This window comes from Camelus dromedarius, chromosome 25 (genome assembly GCF_036321535.1).
Source record: "Camelus dromedarius isolate mCamDro1 chromosome 25, mCamDro1.pat, whole genome shotgun sequence".
In the NCBI taxonomy this organism is placed as follows: Eukaryota; Metazoa; Chordata; class Mammalia; order Artiodactyla; family Camelidae; genus Camelus; species Camelus dromedarius.
The window spans coordinates 21,412,920-21,429,556 of record NC_087460.1 but is presented as its reverse complement, the minus strand read 5'-3'; the positions used below and the strand labels follow the sequence as shown (position 1 = coordinate 21,429,556).

Sequence of the window (16,637 nt, the reverse complement as noted above, 5' to 3'; positions counted from 1 at the left end):
AGGGGAGAGTGGCTTTGGGGCCACTTGGGAGACTCGTGAGTCCAGGTGGGCAGTGTTGGTGGCTTCCACTTGAGCAGTGGGAGGGTCAGTGGGTAAAAGCGAACAGATTGAAGGCATGTTTAGATGGTAAAAAGGAAAGGATGAATGCTGTCTGTGAAGGTAGGATGGAGTAAGGAACAGGTTTCTGGGTGGATTAATGAGGTAAATGATGGTCCTGCTGTGCTCTGAGGAGGGAAAGCTGTAGAGGGAGTTCTGGGTGAAAACTGATGAGTTCAGCTGTGGGTAAAGTGAAAGGCTATTAGATGTGTGGACTGGGGGCTCAGGTGAGAGCCAGTAGTGAGTAGGGGGAGGGGAGAGAGACTTTCAAATCAGTTTGTCTTGTGAACATACAAATAAGGATGAGTAATGACACACTTAAAACCTCTATATTCTGTATTTAAAGCCCAGTAACATTTTGCTATATTGAATGCAGAGGTACTTAATTTTTTTTAACAGAAATAAAATAAATAGAAACAAAATAGTGGAGTTAAGGAACATCTTAGAGTTGATGTGTGTCCTTGTATGTATTTTGATACCTCATCTGTTTATAACCATAATCTACAAAAAGTTCGCTTGCTTAGCATAAGAGTTAAACAGAGGGACATGACACACAGTGTTGGGGCTTGAAACTGATCTTCTCAGGCAAATTATGTCACCTCTCTGTGCCTTAGTTACATCTTCTGTGACTGCCCCCGGGCCCCTCATCACAGCTGATTTCCTAGACTAGATGTTGGAAGGGAGGCTGCTGAAGGGGAGTAAGAAGTGGCAACTGCTAGGGACACTGAAGAGAGACACAAAAATTGATTAAAGCCGATAAACTCAGTACAAACAAATTCTCTCAAAATAGAAAGAATCCCGCAGTGTTTTGAGCCACTTAGCGTAAGGGAAACAAAATCAGGTAGACCAAAAGCTCTTGAGCATGTGAGTATTGTGGGTGGGAGGGTTTCCTCACAAAAGTGTTGAGAAAAGGGCTTTTCATTTCCCTTGATGTTTCCAGTAAGGATGGGGAGCAGAAGAGAAAACCCCCTGCTTCACAGTGGAAGCTGCTGTTTTGTGCAAAACTGACCAAAGGTTGGAGACCAGTCATCAGCGGTGCTGGCAAATGAAGAGACATTGGGATTGGGTGGGGCACTTGCTGCGACTTCCAGGTGACCTACTGGCTGGGGGCTGTGAGGCGGGCAATAGGTTTGCAGGGTGACCCGGGCATAATCCCTGGCTCTAAGGCTGCTGGTCTGACTAGCAAGCCTGGGCACCCGCAGTCCTAATGGGGCAGCTTGGGATGTGGCCTGGGATACCTGCTGTGCTGAGGGCGAGAAGAGGGCTTCCCTGAGGGGGTGTCATGTGGAGAGTGGGAACGTGTTCCTGCAGGGGAGGAAGAGCCTCTGAGCAGGGTGCTGGATGCACAGGCAAGACCAGCCTGAGCACGGAGGCTTCTGGGAGCCAGAAGTCATACAGTGGCCCGAACCGCCTTGTTCCTGCGAGACTGCAGGGAAAAGATGCTGAAAAGGTAGACCAGGGTCAGACCCTGTGGTGTTTTATGAGTGACAGTAAAGGAGTGGTCAGACAGGCACGAGAGAACCCTGTGGGCGTCCCAGCTGGGACGTCACGCCGGAGGGAGGAGGAGAGGTATAGACTTTGCGACTTATTAGCTGTGTGACTTTGAGCAAGATCACCCCACCTCTCTATATATATATCTTCATCTGTAAAGTGACAGAGTGACAAGCTCGTGTCATCAGAAGGCTTAGTTTAGCTCTGATCCTCTTTGTCCAGTCCTGTCAGTGCTGCCCTGTGAGGTTCTGCAGCGGCTGCTCTTACCCTGAGATGGGAGGGCGTAGAGGGACAGTGTAGCGCCCGAGGGCAGGAAGGGGTTGCTTTAAAAGCAGACATGTTGCCGCCTGCAGCTGCAGGCCTACAGGCAGTTTGGTTGAAGGTCCTGCAGGGGACTTTGGAGGCCATAGGTCGTGGAGAGTACTTTGGACGCCTTAGCTTCGTCTTAAGTCTTGTTTTCCCTTGCGGACCGGATTTGCCTTTGCAGATTGATGCTGAAGATTTGGGCTTCTGGCAAAGCTGTTTTCAGAGATGGGTATATACGTAAAATATCATATAAAATAAAATGATTTATTTAACGTGTGGGACTTCGCAGCTGTTGGGAACAGCTCTGTTGTCCTGGTCGTCACGGAGGACACCAAGGGTTAGCAGAGCGTGCGGGAGGGCAGGTAGCCTGCAGTGCTGCTGCGGGGTGTTCTCCCGAGTAGAGCACTCTGCTGAGTTGACTCTTCTCTGAGTTTGGTTGCCAGATGAGCAGACAGCAAATTAATGAGTTCTGGTGGGATTGTATAATGACAGGAAGAAAGAGGAAACCGTAGTTTTTCCAGACAAAAACACGCTTTTGTTTCCTGATCCAGTGTGTTCCATTACAGAATTGATGAGTTGTGTCTATTCTGGGACTTCATTGAAATAAACGTTCAGCCTAAATGTTAAGAGTTATGTTTTATTTGGCTGGAGGACTCGAGCCGGGATGGCAACCTCTCAGATCACTCTGAGGCACTGCTCCCAAGAGGTAGGGAAGGAGCTAGGATATATAGAAGTTTTACAAGAAAGACCAGGTAGTTGGAACAATAAAATATTGCTTGTTATCTAAAGAAAACCAGATATCTCAAGATCAAGTATTTAGTGCTTTTCTATGAATGGGAGGAAGAAAACATTTGTGTCATTGAATTCATCACTTTGGCAATTACCTAGCTATCTAGGGCCAGTATCCTGTCCTTTCTTACTCTGAGTCCGCTCAGAGGGCACCACTGTGAGTGGCTGAGAGGCTGGGCTGCAGCCATGCACTCGCTGGGGTGTGGCAGCAGCCGCTGATGACTTGGTTTCAGCATTCTTTGTTTACTGACATGGTTGCAGTATTTTCATACACAGTGCCCCCCCCTTGGTCCTAAATTCTGCCAGTATTATGAGAGACATTTCATGACCAATTTTGTCCCATGGTGCTAGGATGGCCCAGTCCTAGTTCAGGTGAAGAATCTTCTGAGTTGCCATTCAAGGTGTTAGTTTTTTATCAGGCCCTGTTGATACTAAAAATTCTCTGGATAACCTGTCTTACTAGTTTGTTATGATCCAGCAAGTGTTTACCCTTCATTGCTCATTCCCATACCTAGAATCACACTATTACAATTACTTTATTCAGGGTTATAAATTGTATCTATTTCTTCAAGATGTTTAGCCATCATCAATTTTGTAGGCCTAGTTACACTTTGGGAAATGTAACAGACAATTTTATAAAATAGACAGGATATAAGTAATACAGCTAGTAACGTTAATAAAGTCACGAGTAAGAATTTAATAGTCGAGAAGTTGTATTTTTGGGTTAAAATTTTGCTTGTGTTTCTGATTGAGTTTGAGTGATCTTATGCGAAAGTTCATATTTATGGTCAGGCTCAGAGCAGGTATTAATTGGTCAGGTGAGGTCTCCCACCTTGGAAGATCAACAGTGGCCTAAACAGAACTATAATTTCTTTTTAGAATAACGTTTCTGAGGGATATCTAGTTAGAGCCTTGGAGTAGGGAAACCCACCAAGGTAACACAGAAGTACTAGACATAGGTAATTTACCATAAACTTAACAATTGGAGTAGTTCATAATCAAAGGTAGGAGAAATTATCACAGTAATTCTTATGCAGGCCTGGTCCAGTGTCTTGGGTCAGCTGTCTACCTCAGATATCCTCTTCTTATCCTGGCCTGGTAGCTTTTTCTCCATTTGGGCATTGTTCTAAGGTGAGCAGTGCTCTATAGGCCAGTACATTGCAGGGGCTATTTCTGATAGGAAATGAACCCGAAAGTCCGTTTCCTTCAGCTTTGGTGTGTATGGTCTATTTAAGAGTACCTGATAAATGGTCCTTCCATTCAGGTTGGAGACAGTTCTTTAAGTCATGCCTGTTCCAGTTTGTATAATCCCCTGGCTGCAGGTCATGGGGCATTGGAACTTTACCCAAGGATAGATTAGTGAGCTTCAGAAACAAAGCTAGAGTATCCTATTAATAATTCAGTTAAACTGTACAGCAATGTGACATAACAGCAAGGAATGATGTGGGAAGTGTCTTAGTAAATACGGACGTCAATTAACAAAACTAGAATTTAATATCCACTAAAATATAATCTTTTTTCTCTCTAAAGTTACCCTCATTTTTCTCAAATAAAGCCATGTCAAGATTAATTTGTTTACAAGTTGTCTGATTATTTGATCATATAGGCTGTTTTAAATTGGCTGTGTTGGAACTTTTAATTAGGAGTCTCAGGGTAGAATGTTAATAAGGTTTGTTAGGGCCAGGAAAGCCCCGTCAAGGGCTTGTCGTGGATTTCTGCCTTACAGATTTAGGTAAATTCTTTTCTCTTTAAAATCCTTAAAATACCTTGAGATTCCTATATCTGTTAGGAGATGATCTTCCTCATTTGTCTGATAGAGCCACTGGGGACCTAAGAGTTTTTAGTGTATTGAGGGATCAGATAGAGAGAAAAGATAACTGTTCCAAGTCTGATTACATAGGTATAATTTATCAAATTGCTGTGAATCATAACTAGCTTAAAGAGAAGAGATTCTTTATGTCTGGGAAACAGGTTAAAAGCCAGTAGTATTTTAAACAAAATCAAAAATTATAACCATATTCACTAGTTTACTCAGTCCCATGTAACTAATTCTTTTAATCACAGTTTTCATTGGAAATTTAAAATTTCTTACCCAGTTTAGTTCACTGCTATAGTTTGAAATTTATTAGAAATCAGTAAATCTCCTTGAAGAGCAAGCATTTTGCAAAACCATCAGAAGACAACCATTAACTGTCTATAAATGACAAAAGATTTAAAATTATGGTTAAACACCATTACACTATAATCGATAAAGAAACCTGGTCACTATACCCAGAATTATCACTGGTAACATTTCAGATATACCAGAATTTTAGGGAGTCCATATAATTTCTACAGTATCTATATTAATAATATTTTCTCATACAATATAACCTTAGAAGATTTATTATTCATTTGACAATACCGTGTTATTTAACATGCCAAATGAAATTTACTAGATTAAAATCTCTCTTAGGGATGTTTCAGGGGCCCTCTGTAGCATCCCAAACTTAACTGGAGATTAAAAGAACTTTAATTAAAAATTGATATTTGGGAAGCTTGTTAAAAGATTTCAGAACACTTGGTCAGAAAAACATATAGATCACTGTAACGTAGTACTAATTCATTAACAAGAAAATGCGTCAAAGGTAATGGCAGAACAGATCATTTAAGTGGTATAAGAAGTTTTACAATCTGTTACTGAACGTGGATTAACATTTTAAGAAAATTTTTTCCTCTTAACAGCGAGAAAACCAAATCTAGTCTTGTACCTGCTTACTTCTAAGATTCATTTACTTTGCCCAAGTTGATTCTAAACTTAGCCAATTCCGACCACGTATGAAACTCTTTCCTCAGGGTTCCTCTTCCACAAGCCTTCCATAGCTTTCTATACTCATATTAGTGTGTCCCTTATTTTCTCTTCCATTCAGAAGTAACCAGCTTCAGGAGAAATTCACTATTTTTCATTAACAAAATATAATTCCATTCCTATATCTTCCTTTACACATTTATCTTACTTTCCTAGGATACTGAGATCATTCCCTTAATAATAGAGACTATTTCAGGGTGGCATTATCCATTTATTAGTATTTCTAAACACCTTTATTTTCTCTGTAAGAGGAAGTTACATGTTAAGTAATTCATATTTCAATCTTATTTTATCTGAAAATGGCATAGCTATTTAATAAAATCCTATCATTTGACTTAATTTAGCACAACTCTAGAATTTAAAGATACCAAACATTTAGAGATTACCTTAAGCATACATTTTAAAAATATATTTTAAAAATTTACCCAAAGCTCTCATCTCATTTGCATTTAATTTACTTAAAATTTTACCACACCACATTACTGTTTTTTTTTCTTGACAAATCTGCAACAGATATAACAGGATCTTATTTGACTTTCATTAAACCTAGGTACAGTAAAGGTATTATACTTAATATTTATGACTTTAAAGATGTCTATATTAATTAGAACATTCTTAAACTAAACAATATCAAATATTATCTTAATATTGAATATTTTCCAGTTCACGTGACACTGAAAGTCAATTTGTTCAGTTTGTATTTTAAAAATACTTAATTTTCAAGCTCTTATTTTTTACGTCAATTAAGCAGATCTCTTTGACTTTGATTTTTTTTTTTTAGCTGTAGAAATATCTCACATCTATAATGTGTACGCAGTCTTATAAACAGACAAAAGCAAGAGATCTCATAGCTTCACTTTAAAACTTACTTATAAGATAGGTATAATAATAGTTGGAGTAAAGTGAATTTGCTTGCTCAAATCACTAAGGTTTACTATTTATGAAACAGACATTTAAGATTTCTTGACAAAGTCTGAAGGACCCATCAGAGTTCTGAGTTCTAAAATGCCAAAAATTTCTTGGCGTTAAGTTTTATTTCGTTGCGCTAATTAGGCTCAGTCCTAGGTCACTGTTTGCTGTATTTACGTTTCTGATCTGCAAGACAAAGACACAATCTTCCAATTCCCCAGAGAACTGCTCTGTCACCCAGACCCAATTTTCTCTCCTTAATTGGCATTTTTTTTTATCAGTGAGAAGAGCTGTTAACAAAGAATTCCGTGTTTTAAAGCTTTAAGGTTTACTTTATCATGTTTTCCAAAGCTTGCATAAGGCATTTAGTAAGGTCTCTTTTCCTTGAGTTATAAGTTAAACCCAGGGTAAACCTCTTATTATATTTTTTTATTAGCCACTGAATATTAGTTTTTAGTTTTACGTTATACTGGTCGGCTCAAGTAACTCTATTGGTTTCTTTTACTTTGTTCAATTAATATTTTCTGAGGGACAGATTTGTGCCCAGCCTTATAATACCAAGAAGGGGAAGCGTTTTTCCATTGAAACATATCTATCCCACAACATAATTAAGCAAAAGTTTTATATAAAGGCCATTTAAATATACCAATTTTACAAACTTTTATCTCAATTTTATTAAATCTTACACCTTTAATTTTTATATTTATGTTTTAATCAATAATTCTTATTTCTAGAAGGAGTGCCAGAAGCCTTTTTTTTTTTTTTTTTTTGGTGCATTGTATCTAATTTTATGGAAAAGTCTCTAGAATGCCCAAGTTTCAGCCAAAGAGCTTAGAACCTTCTCAATTTTTAATTTGATTAATTGGTCTGTTGTCCCAATCATTGATCAAGTATTTCAGTCTATATATACATATATTTTAAACTGTGGCAAATAAAACGGAATTGTATGAACTTTAATGTTGGGGGGCAGTAGGTGATCTCTTTGGCCCTTTTTTTTTTACTTTATGTAGTGTAGTATCAAAACATTGTACCTAAATCCAAAAATGTCCATTTTATTTATCTCATTCAAAATAACCATATAAAAATATTTATCCACATGGGATAAGCCCCTTATCTTTTTTTTTTTTTTTTTGACATTTTAACAATCCTTTTTCCAGTTATTCAACCTAATTAACATTAATTATTCTAAGTTTTTATTAGCATCTCTAGAACCATTTATCGGAAAGGAAAAACACAAATGTAGCTTTTCAAACCAGTTTTATTTTTTTCACTAAGTTCTTAGGTTAACCATTAGATATATTTTTCTACCTTTAAAATTGATTTTAATAGGTACCAATAAAACAGCTGTTTATAATGAGATCTCTTTCAACTTTCACCAATTTAAAAGTTTTTCCAAATTAAAAGAACCATCATATGGCCATCAATTTATATATATATATATTATTATTATATAATATATATATATAGTGATTTTAAACCAATAAGATGAAGGGGCTCTTCCACATGAGAGTGGGGATGTTGCCTAAATAAAATTCAAAGGTTTACTCTCCAAAAGCTAAAGGCCTTTGTGGTCCAGGCTGATGAAACAAAGTTTAAGATGGCAAAATATCTGACAATTGGTACGATCAAAGGATTGCTTAGAATCCCAATTTATTTGCGTGGCCACCATATGTACACAATACTTGAACCTTTTGTATGGCAGAGTCCAAGGTTTCCTTTAAAAAAAAAGTAAACATATATATACATACATACACACACTTAAAACACCCAGAGAAAGATAAAACGTTTACATTTCAAGGACACAGGAAGAGAAATCCAAGTTCCCCCTAACGGGGATTTTGTTTTTATAAGTTCAGAATTCCAAAAATTGTTTTTATCAGGCTTGGTTAGTTACTTTCAGAGTGAGGTGTTTTTTTTTTTTTTAATTCCCAATTAATGCTGTAATTTTTGTACGTACATAAATCTGGCTGGGGTAAAAATTGGAGGCTGGCAATCTGTCACTTCTTTTTCTTTTCTTTTCTGTTTTTTATTTTTTTTTGAAAGTTCTATTCCCCATTGTAAGGTCGGGTTCTCAGAATAAATTTGCTAGTAAGATTTCCCTCAGGGACAAATCTATGGCATGAAGTCTGCCTCTACCACTCCTGCAAGATTCTCTGTCATCAGAGAAAGCTGTTACCAGCCAGGAGGAGGGTCCCATTTTTGGAGTTGAAAGGTTACTCATAAGAGTTTTACTTTTATCCTGAAAAATTCAATGGAGGTAACCAAATTGAGGAAAACATTAAACCAACCTCTTACCTAACCACTCAGTCCTGACCCCAGTGTCTTTCAACTTGGACACACTCGGGACGTCTCCACTGGGTGAGTATTTTCCTGGTATGTTTCCACCAGCCCCACTTCGGACGTCTCCTCAAGGTGGGTATTTCCCGTTATCTTTCAACCAGGCCCGACACAGTATGTCTCCACTGGGTGGGTAATTCACCCCAGTATCTTTCAACTGGAGGGCCAGTTACCTGGAAACACTGCCAAATAAAACTCAGGATCATCAACCAATATGTGAGTTCCGAGAACCAAGAGAGACTCACCCAAATTCATCTGGACTCCCCGAGGAGGCGGATGGGCACAAAGGGCCACTTATGGTACCAAGGCTCCGGATAATCGGAGAGTTCAGGTGGAGAAAGTCTGCTCTGGGTCCCTTCATGGTGTCCAAAACTGTTGACTGAAATACATGTGCAGCCTAAAGGTTAAGAGTTATGTTTTATTTGGCGGGACGACTCGAGCCGTGATGAAAGCCTCTCAGATCTCTCTGAGGGACTGCTCCCAAGAGGTTGAGGAGGAGCTAGGATATATAGGAGCTTTACAACAAAGACCAGGTTGTTGGAACAGTAAAAGATTGCTTGTTATCTAAAGAAAGCCAGGTATCTCAAGTTAAAGAATTTAGTGTTTTTCTATGTATGGGAGGAAGCAAACATTTTGGACTCCCTGAATTCATTCTTTAAACAAGCACCTAGCTACCTAGGGCCAGTATCCTGTCCTTTCTTATTCTGAGTCTGCTCAGAGGGCACCATTGTGAGTTGCTGCAGCTGCTGGGCTGCAGGCCTGTCCTCGCTGGGGGTTGGCGGCAGCCGCTAATGACTTGGTTTCAGCATTCTTTGTTTACTGACATGGTTGCAGTATTTTCATTCACATTGTAGTATTTTCATTCACGGACTGATTATGGATAATCTGCAAATTTGGAAAGCAACCGAGATGGAATTACTGCAGGTACCTTCTACTTTAATAAGCCGTGTGCAAACATAAACATGGAGGAAACATACATTTGGGTTTGGTGGTGTAGGGAATGGTTTCTGCACATTTCAGGAGAAGGCAAGGCAGAATTCCTTAAGTCCAACTTTCTTTTCTGTAGTGGTTTCTGAGAACAGTTTATGGTAATTAACCAACATTGACAAACGGTGGCACACATTGCATTTAACAGCTGGCCGGCTGCAAACTTGTATATTGGACAGGTGGAATTCATAGGCAAGTGGTCAGGTGGATGGGAGAGAGATGGAGCCTAGGCCTGGGCCCAGATTCCAGTTTAAATCGCCATTTCCTCACCATACGGTCTTGGACTAGAATGTAACCTCTCTTAACCTGTTGGTGAATCTGTGAAATGGCCATGATAATATTCGTTTCTTCCTGGGATTGTTGTAAGTTCTAAAGAGTATTGTAGCACACATGGAGCACTTAACACACTGACACTTAGCAGTGTTCACTGTGTGCGGCCGCCCCACTTGGCATGTGTCAGAGCCGTAAAGGCAGCATTTGTCTGTTGAGGATGCACTGGTAGCCCCTTGAATAGGTTGTGAATTTGGTGATTTCCTTTAATCTTGGTAACTCTGTGTGCCATGGGCAGTTATTTTCATGGACAGATGAGGAATCTCAGGGTAAAGAAGACTGTGTAATTTGCCCAAAGTCAGACCATAATTTTGGGTGCTGGGGCCTCGGTTCAGCATGGGCCCCAGGGCCTTCTGCCCTCTCCGTTCAGCCCCAGAGCCAGATGTGTGGTCGGCTGTTTCCCAGCCCAGAATATCGGGCAGGCCGCAAGACACACCTGGCCCTGCGCTGCTTGAGCAAAAACTCCGGAGGAGAGGCAGTTACAAAAGGGATAAACATAAAAATAGACGACTGCAAACTGTGATCAGCACTGAGAAGGAAAGGAACATGCCTCGCAATGCAGAGCTGCGAGCTTTCCCGTCGGGGCTGCTCTGGGGGCGTTCATCTCAGCTAAACAAACTCTGCTGCTGCACCAAGGCAGGAAGGCAGGGAGCGTGTGGCCAGGTAGACAGGGCCTTGTTAATCATACTCATTCCCCATTAAGATGCAGCTCTCACGGGCACTTACCTATTAAACAGATGTCTTCCATAATCATCACGCACTTTTCTTGGTAGTTTTATTGCCCCACCTTTGAGATGAGGTCATTGAAGCTGGGGAGTTTGCTGCATGCCCGTGATCACCATGGAAATACCCCCACTGGTCTTTCAACCTAGACTGGTGTGGCTGTCATGTCCCAGCCCTGTGAATGGCATCGTGTTGCTTCTCCCAAGCGGCCCAAATGACTGACATTGATATTCTAAATTCGTAGGAAATGGTATGTGACAATAGGAGAAAAAGGTAGTAAGAAATTGTTTGGAAAACTAGAACAAAATCCAATTCTTCCCCAGCTGAGGGAGCGTAACCTGTGTTACTCACCCCACTCACTGCCTGGCACCTCCTCCCTGCCGACTCTGCGTTCAGAAGCCACTCTGAGCCTTTGAAGAACATTTTGCCTCATGACGCTGTTGACAAGACCTGCGACCTCTCTGTCCCTGGTTAACTCTCTCTTCAAAGCCATTTAAATTTTTTGCAGGCTCCTCCACTCAGATGTAAGAATAGCCTCTTTCAACTTCTTGATGCAGCTCCTTAATGAAGATTTTGTGAAGGAAACTTAGTCAAAACCTGGGAGGTATGTACACAGTGACTGCAACCTCAGCACTTTATGAAGTTCAGAATCAGATTTGTGGGTGACTCAGGAAAGGCTTTTTTAAGGTAACAAGGGGAAAGTGAAAGGACGCAGGCTGTGTGAGACTGAAACATCTCGGTCCCAGCCAGCAAGGCACCTGCGTTCAGGATGGTGTGTGGGGAGTGCAGAGTTCTCACAAAGAAAGAAGTGTTGGGATGGGAGGGAGGACAGTTAGGTACTTTACTGGGGAGGGAAATAGTGGGTTGAACATTCCCTGGTGGAACAAGAGGATTGTGACATGATGTTGCTTGTATTTTGGAGAGAAGGGTTTTGTGGGGACAGACCTAGGGTGAACGCTCTGTGGCTGGAGATTCAGCACAACAGAGAAACACAGAGAACCGGGCAGACCCCAAGGCCCCTGCTGGGGGAGGGGCTGCCCGCCAATTCCAGCCCTGGGGGCGGCTTCTGTCCCTTAGCTGGGGCCTCAGAGCTCCCTTCACAAACCAGTCCTGTTGATACAAGAAAAAAAACGTGAGGCATGAGAAGGGCTGTATCCCAGGCTTTTGTTGAGCCCCTGGGATGTGCCCTGCTAGATGTTGTTCCTTGGCTTCGTGCAGTAAAGAATTCAAGAGCAAGCCAGTGTTGAGCAAAGGTAGATTTATTCAGAGAGACACATTGAAATGCAAGAGAAAGGCCACGAGTTGCGGGGGTTGGATGCTCAGATTAAAAGAAAGTACACACTCCACAGTCAGAGTGTGGGTTTTCTCCGAAGAGGGAGAGAGAGTGGTGACCTCGAAGAGGCGCTGTGTTGCTGGTTTTCATGGGCTTGGTGGTTTCATATGCTAATAATTAGAAGGAGTAGCCTAAGGGCAAGGGGCTGGGATTCCCAGGGAGTTGGCCATTTCCCACCCTGTGACCTTTTGTGGCTAGCCTTGGGACTGCCATGTTGCCTGGGGCATGTTATTCACCATGTTACTATTACAATGGGTGTATAATGAAGCTCAAGCTCTGCTAGAAGTTAAATCTCTTCATCCTGATCCTCAAGGCCTACTGGGGGTTGAATCCTTCACCATTTTGATGTTAATTGCTGTGTCCTTCCTTGAATGGCTGTGCTCTGCCCCTTCCATCCTGTCTCACTGTGATAACACAGAGAGAGCAAAGGCCGGGCCCAGCCTGTGCTCCTGCATTTAACAGCGGTAGGTGTGGGGTGGGCTTATGATGACTCTGAATGGTGAGAAGGATTTTTCAGATTTTGCCACGTGAGACATGGGGACCTGCCAGCAGCCATCACAGATTTATCTCAAGGGCATTATCGCTTGTGTTGTTAAGGAAACAACAGGCCAGCCAAGAAACAAGCACTGAGATTTATTACGCCGGCGGGCTCAGAGGGGCTTCTGTTCCGAAGCTCTGAGCACCTCCAAGACCTGAACGTGAGGTTCTATAGGGTTAATTACAAGTAAGGGGCTATTAGCCAATAAGGCTCAAACAACAAAAAGCAAGGAATCAGTACACTGAAGCTTATGTATTTGGAACAGATCACGTTACTGACAATTGTTGACATTGGATTTACGAGTTAGCTTATTAGCCCAGTAAACTGACACTAAACTTCTGATTTACGAGTTAGAACAGCAAAACTTAGATCAGTAAACCGACACTTATCACACTTAGATTTGTGACTTAGCTCGTTAGCCCAGCTGGGCTTTTCCTTCACAGTGTCACTCATCTTTTCTATATTTCTTTTTTTTTTTAAGTATTTAATCCAAATTTAATATCAGGGTTTTTTGGAAAGAAATTTCTCTTTTTCTTTTCTTTGGGGCTCTTTTGGGGGGGTAGGTAATTAGGTGTATTTATCTGTTAGTGGAGGCCCTGGGGCTTGAACACGGGACCCAGTGCACGCTAAGCACACGCTCTACCACCCCCCCATGATCTTTTATTTTTGCTTTAGCTGCCAAGAATCTTACAGCTGAACTTCTAGTCGGCCTTTAACACTTGCCCTGACTCCAGGGAATCCATTTTTATGACTTTACCTCCCCCTGGTTTCATTTAAGTATTGAATCTCCAATTTCTCGTCACTCTCAGATTTGCCTTTTTGTTGTTATGGTTGTTAAGGTGTGTTTAAAAAAATTGTTTAATTTCTCTTTTAGCAGGAGGCTGAAAGTAAATAAATATGTAAACAAACAGCACACTTAAATGCTTTTATACATTCTAAGCTGTTTAGTAGTTACTTAAAAACAGAATTGAATATTAAAGTGATAACATTTTTAAATTATTTTTTAATTTTTTACAAAGATATAGCTGATTTAAAATATGATATGTTTCAGGTGTACAATCGATGCTCCATTTATACTTACTGTAAACATTGGCTGTATTCCCTGCGTTGTAAGATAAATCCCTGTAGCGTGTTTACATTACATGTTGCAGTTTGTATAAGAAATTTGGGTAACGCAGAGTCTGGGTAACGCAGAGTCTCTGACCCAGGGTCACGCTCACCCTGCCTGTCGGAGCCCAGGCCCTCACTCCTGTCTGCAGGGCAGCGAGTGGAGGCAGCCCTCATCAGCGCTGGCACCACCCTCTGAGCGGCAGTGACAGCAGTGTCTGTGTGTGGACGTGCAAAGTGTTGTTCCAGGAGCTTTACATGCATTTCTGCATTTAATAATTAAAGCCCTCCTGTGAGGAAGCGTTTTATGATTTTAATGAATAATACATTTTATTTTGATATTGATAGACTTCAAACCTCCGGAAAATTTACAGAAGTAGTACAGTAAATGCTTAGATACAGTTCACCTTAAAGGGCACTATTTGTCCTTTTGTGTCTGGCTTATTTTTGCATAAAGTTTCAAGGTTCATCCATATTGTAGCCTGAATCAGTACTTTATTCTTTTGGTTTCATAATATCCTTTTTCTTTTTTTTCACTTTTGGTCTATTTAAAAATATTTTCATTGAAGTCTAGTCAGTTTATAATGTTGTGTCAGTTTCATGTGTACAGCACAACAATTCAGTTAAATAGGAACATACCTGTATTCATTTTCATATTCTTTTTAAACATAAGTTACTATAAGATATTAAATATATTCTCCTGTGCTATACAGTATAAACTTGCAGTTTATTCTATACATACTCAGTATCTGCAAATCTTGAACTCCCAAATTATTCCTTCCCACACCCTCTCCCCTCTGGTAACCATAGTTTGGTTTCTATGTCTCTGTGTCTGTTTCTGTTCTGTAGATAAGTTTATCTTTTTGTGTATTTGTATTTTGATTTTTTTTTTTTTTAAGATTCCACATGTGAGCGATCTCATATGGTATTTTTCTTTCTCTTTCTGGCTTACTTTTCTTAGAATGACATTCTCCAGGTCCATTCATGTTGCTGCAAATGGCATTATTTATTATTATTTTATGGCTGAATAGTACTCTATTGGAGAAATATACTACAGTCTCTTTATCCAGTCATCTTTCAGTGGACATTTAGGTTGTTTCCATGTCTTGCTATTGTAAATAGTGCTGCTGTGAACATTGGGGTGAAAGTGTCTTTTTGAATTAGGGTTCCTTCTGGATATATGTCCAGGATTGGGATTGCTGGGTCATATGGGAGGTCAATTTGTTGTCTTTTGAGGAACCTCTACACAGTTTTCCACAATGGCTCCACCAAACTGCATTCCCACCACAGTGTAGGAGGGTTCCCAATTCTCCGCAGCCTCTCCAGCATTTACTGTCTGTGAACTTATGAATGCTGGCTATTCTGACTGGTGAGAGGTGAGACTTGATTGCAGTTTTGATTTGCATTTCTCTGATAATGATATTGAGCATTTTTTTCATCTGCCTATTGGCCATTTGTATGTCTTCTTTGGAGAAATGTTTCTTTAGGACTTCTGCCCATTTTTGAATTCAATTGTTTGTTTTTCTTTCTTATTAATTGTAAAAGCTGTTTACATATTCTGGTAATTAAGCCCTTGTCAGTTTCATTTATTGCAACTATTTTCTCCCATTCCATAGTTTGTCTTTTTGTTTTGCTTTTTGTTTGCTTTACTGTGCAAAAGCTTGTAAGTTTAATTAGATCCCACTTGTATTATTTTGCTTGTATTTCTATTGCTTGAGTAGACTGCTCTAGGGAAACATTTTTGAGATGTATGTCAGATGTTTTGCCTATGTTTTCTTCTAAGAGGTTTATAGTGTCTTGTCTACATGTTCAAGTCTTTAAGACATTTTGAATTTATTTTTGTGTATGCTGTGAGGGAGTAGTCTAACTTCATTGATTTACATGCAGCTGTCCAGTTTTCCCTACACCATTTGCTGAAGAGGCTATCTTTACTCCATTGTATGTTCTCACCCCCTTTGTCAAAGATTCAATGACCAAAAGTTTGTGGGACTATTCTTGGTAATTTTGTTTATCTGTTCATTGATGGATGGATATTGTTTGTAACCTTTGGATACTCTGAATGATACTGCCATGAATATTGATGTGCAAGTTTTTGTGAGAATATATTTTCATTCCGTTGGCTGTACAGTTGGCCCGCCATATCTGTAGTTTCCACTTCATGGATCCAGATGGCTGACTAAAGGGACTCGAACATCCTTGGATTATGGTATCCAGGGTGGGGGTTTCCTGAAACGAACCCCCCGAGGATACTGAGGGATGACTCTATATGTAGGAGTGGAATTGCTGTGCCATATAACTCTAACCTTTTGAGGAAACACCAGGCTTTTCCAAAGAAGCTGCAACATTGCCCCTTTCCAACGGCTGCGTATTGAGGGTTCCCATTTCTCTGCCTCCTGACCGACACTTGTTATTGTCCATGTTTTGATTATAACCATCCTAGTGAGTGTAAAATCAGATCTCATTTTGATGTTGATTTCACTAGTGATGCTGAGCATCTTTTCATATGCTTATTGGCCAATTGTGTATTTATTTAAATACTTGGCATATTTAAAAATTGGGTCGATTTTCTTTGTATTGGTCAGTTGTAAGCATTTGTTTTATATCCTGGATACTAGTCTCTTATTAGATATATGCTTTGCAAAATTTTTCTCCTATTCTGCAGATTGTCGTTTCACTTTACTTTTTTTAAACATTAAAACAATTTCTTTCTAGGGGAGGTAATTAGATTTATTCATTTTATTTTTCTTGCTAAGCACGCACTCTATCACTTGAGCTATCCCCTTCCCCTTTCATTTCACTTTCTTGATGATGTCCTTCGTAACAAATGGTTTTAATTTTGATGA

At 40.2% G+C, this 16,637-nt stretch overlaps 1 long non-coding RNA gene across 1 annotated transcript in view; it reads left to right on the top strand.

The window, feature by feature from the left end:
- LOC135319327 (uncharacterized) overlaps positions 1-16,637 on the top strand; it is a 175,260-nt gene that overhangs the window by 153,071 nt on the left and 5,552 nt on the right. The window contains exon 21 of the long non-coding RNA XR_010377838.1: positions 11,325-11,420. This is a non-coding gene — a long non-coding RNA (uncharacterized LOC135319327). The remainder of the gene's footprint in view (positions 1-11,324; positions 11,421-16,637) is intronic.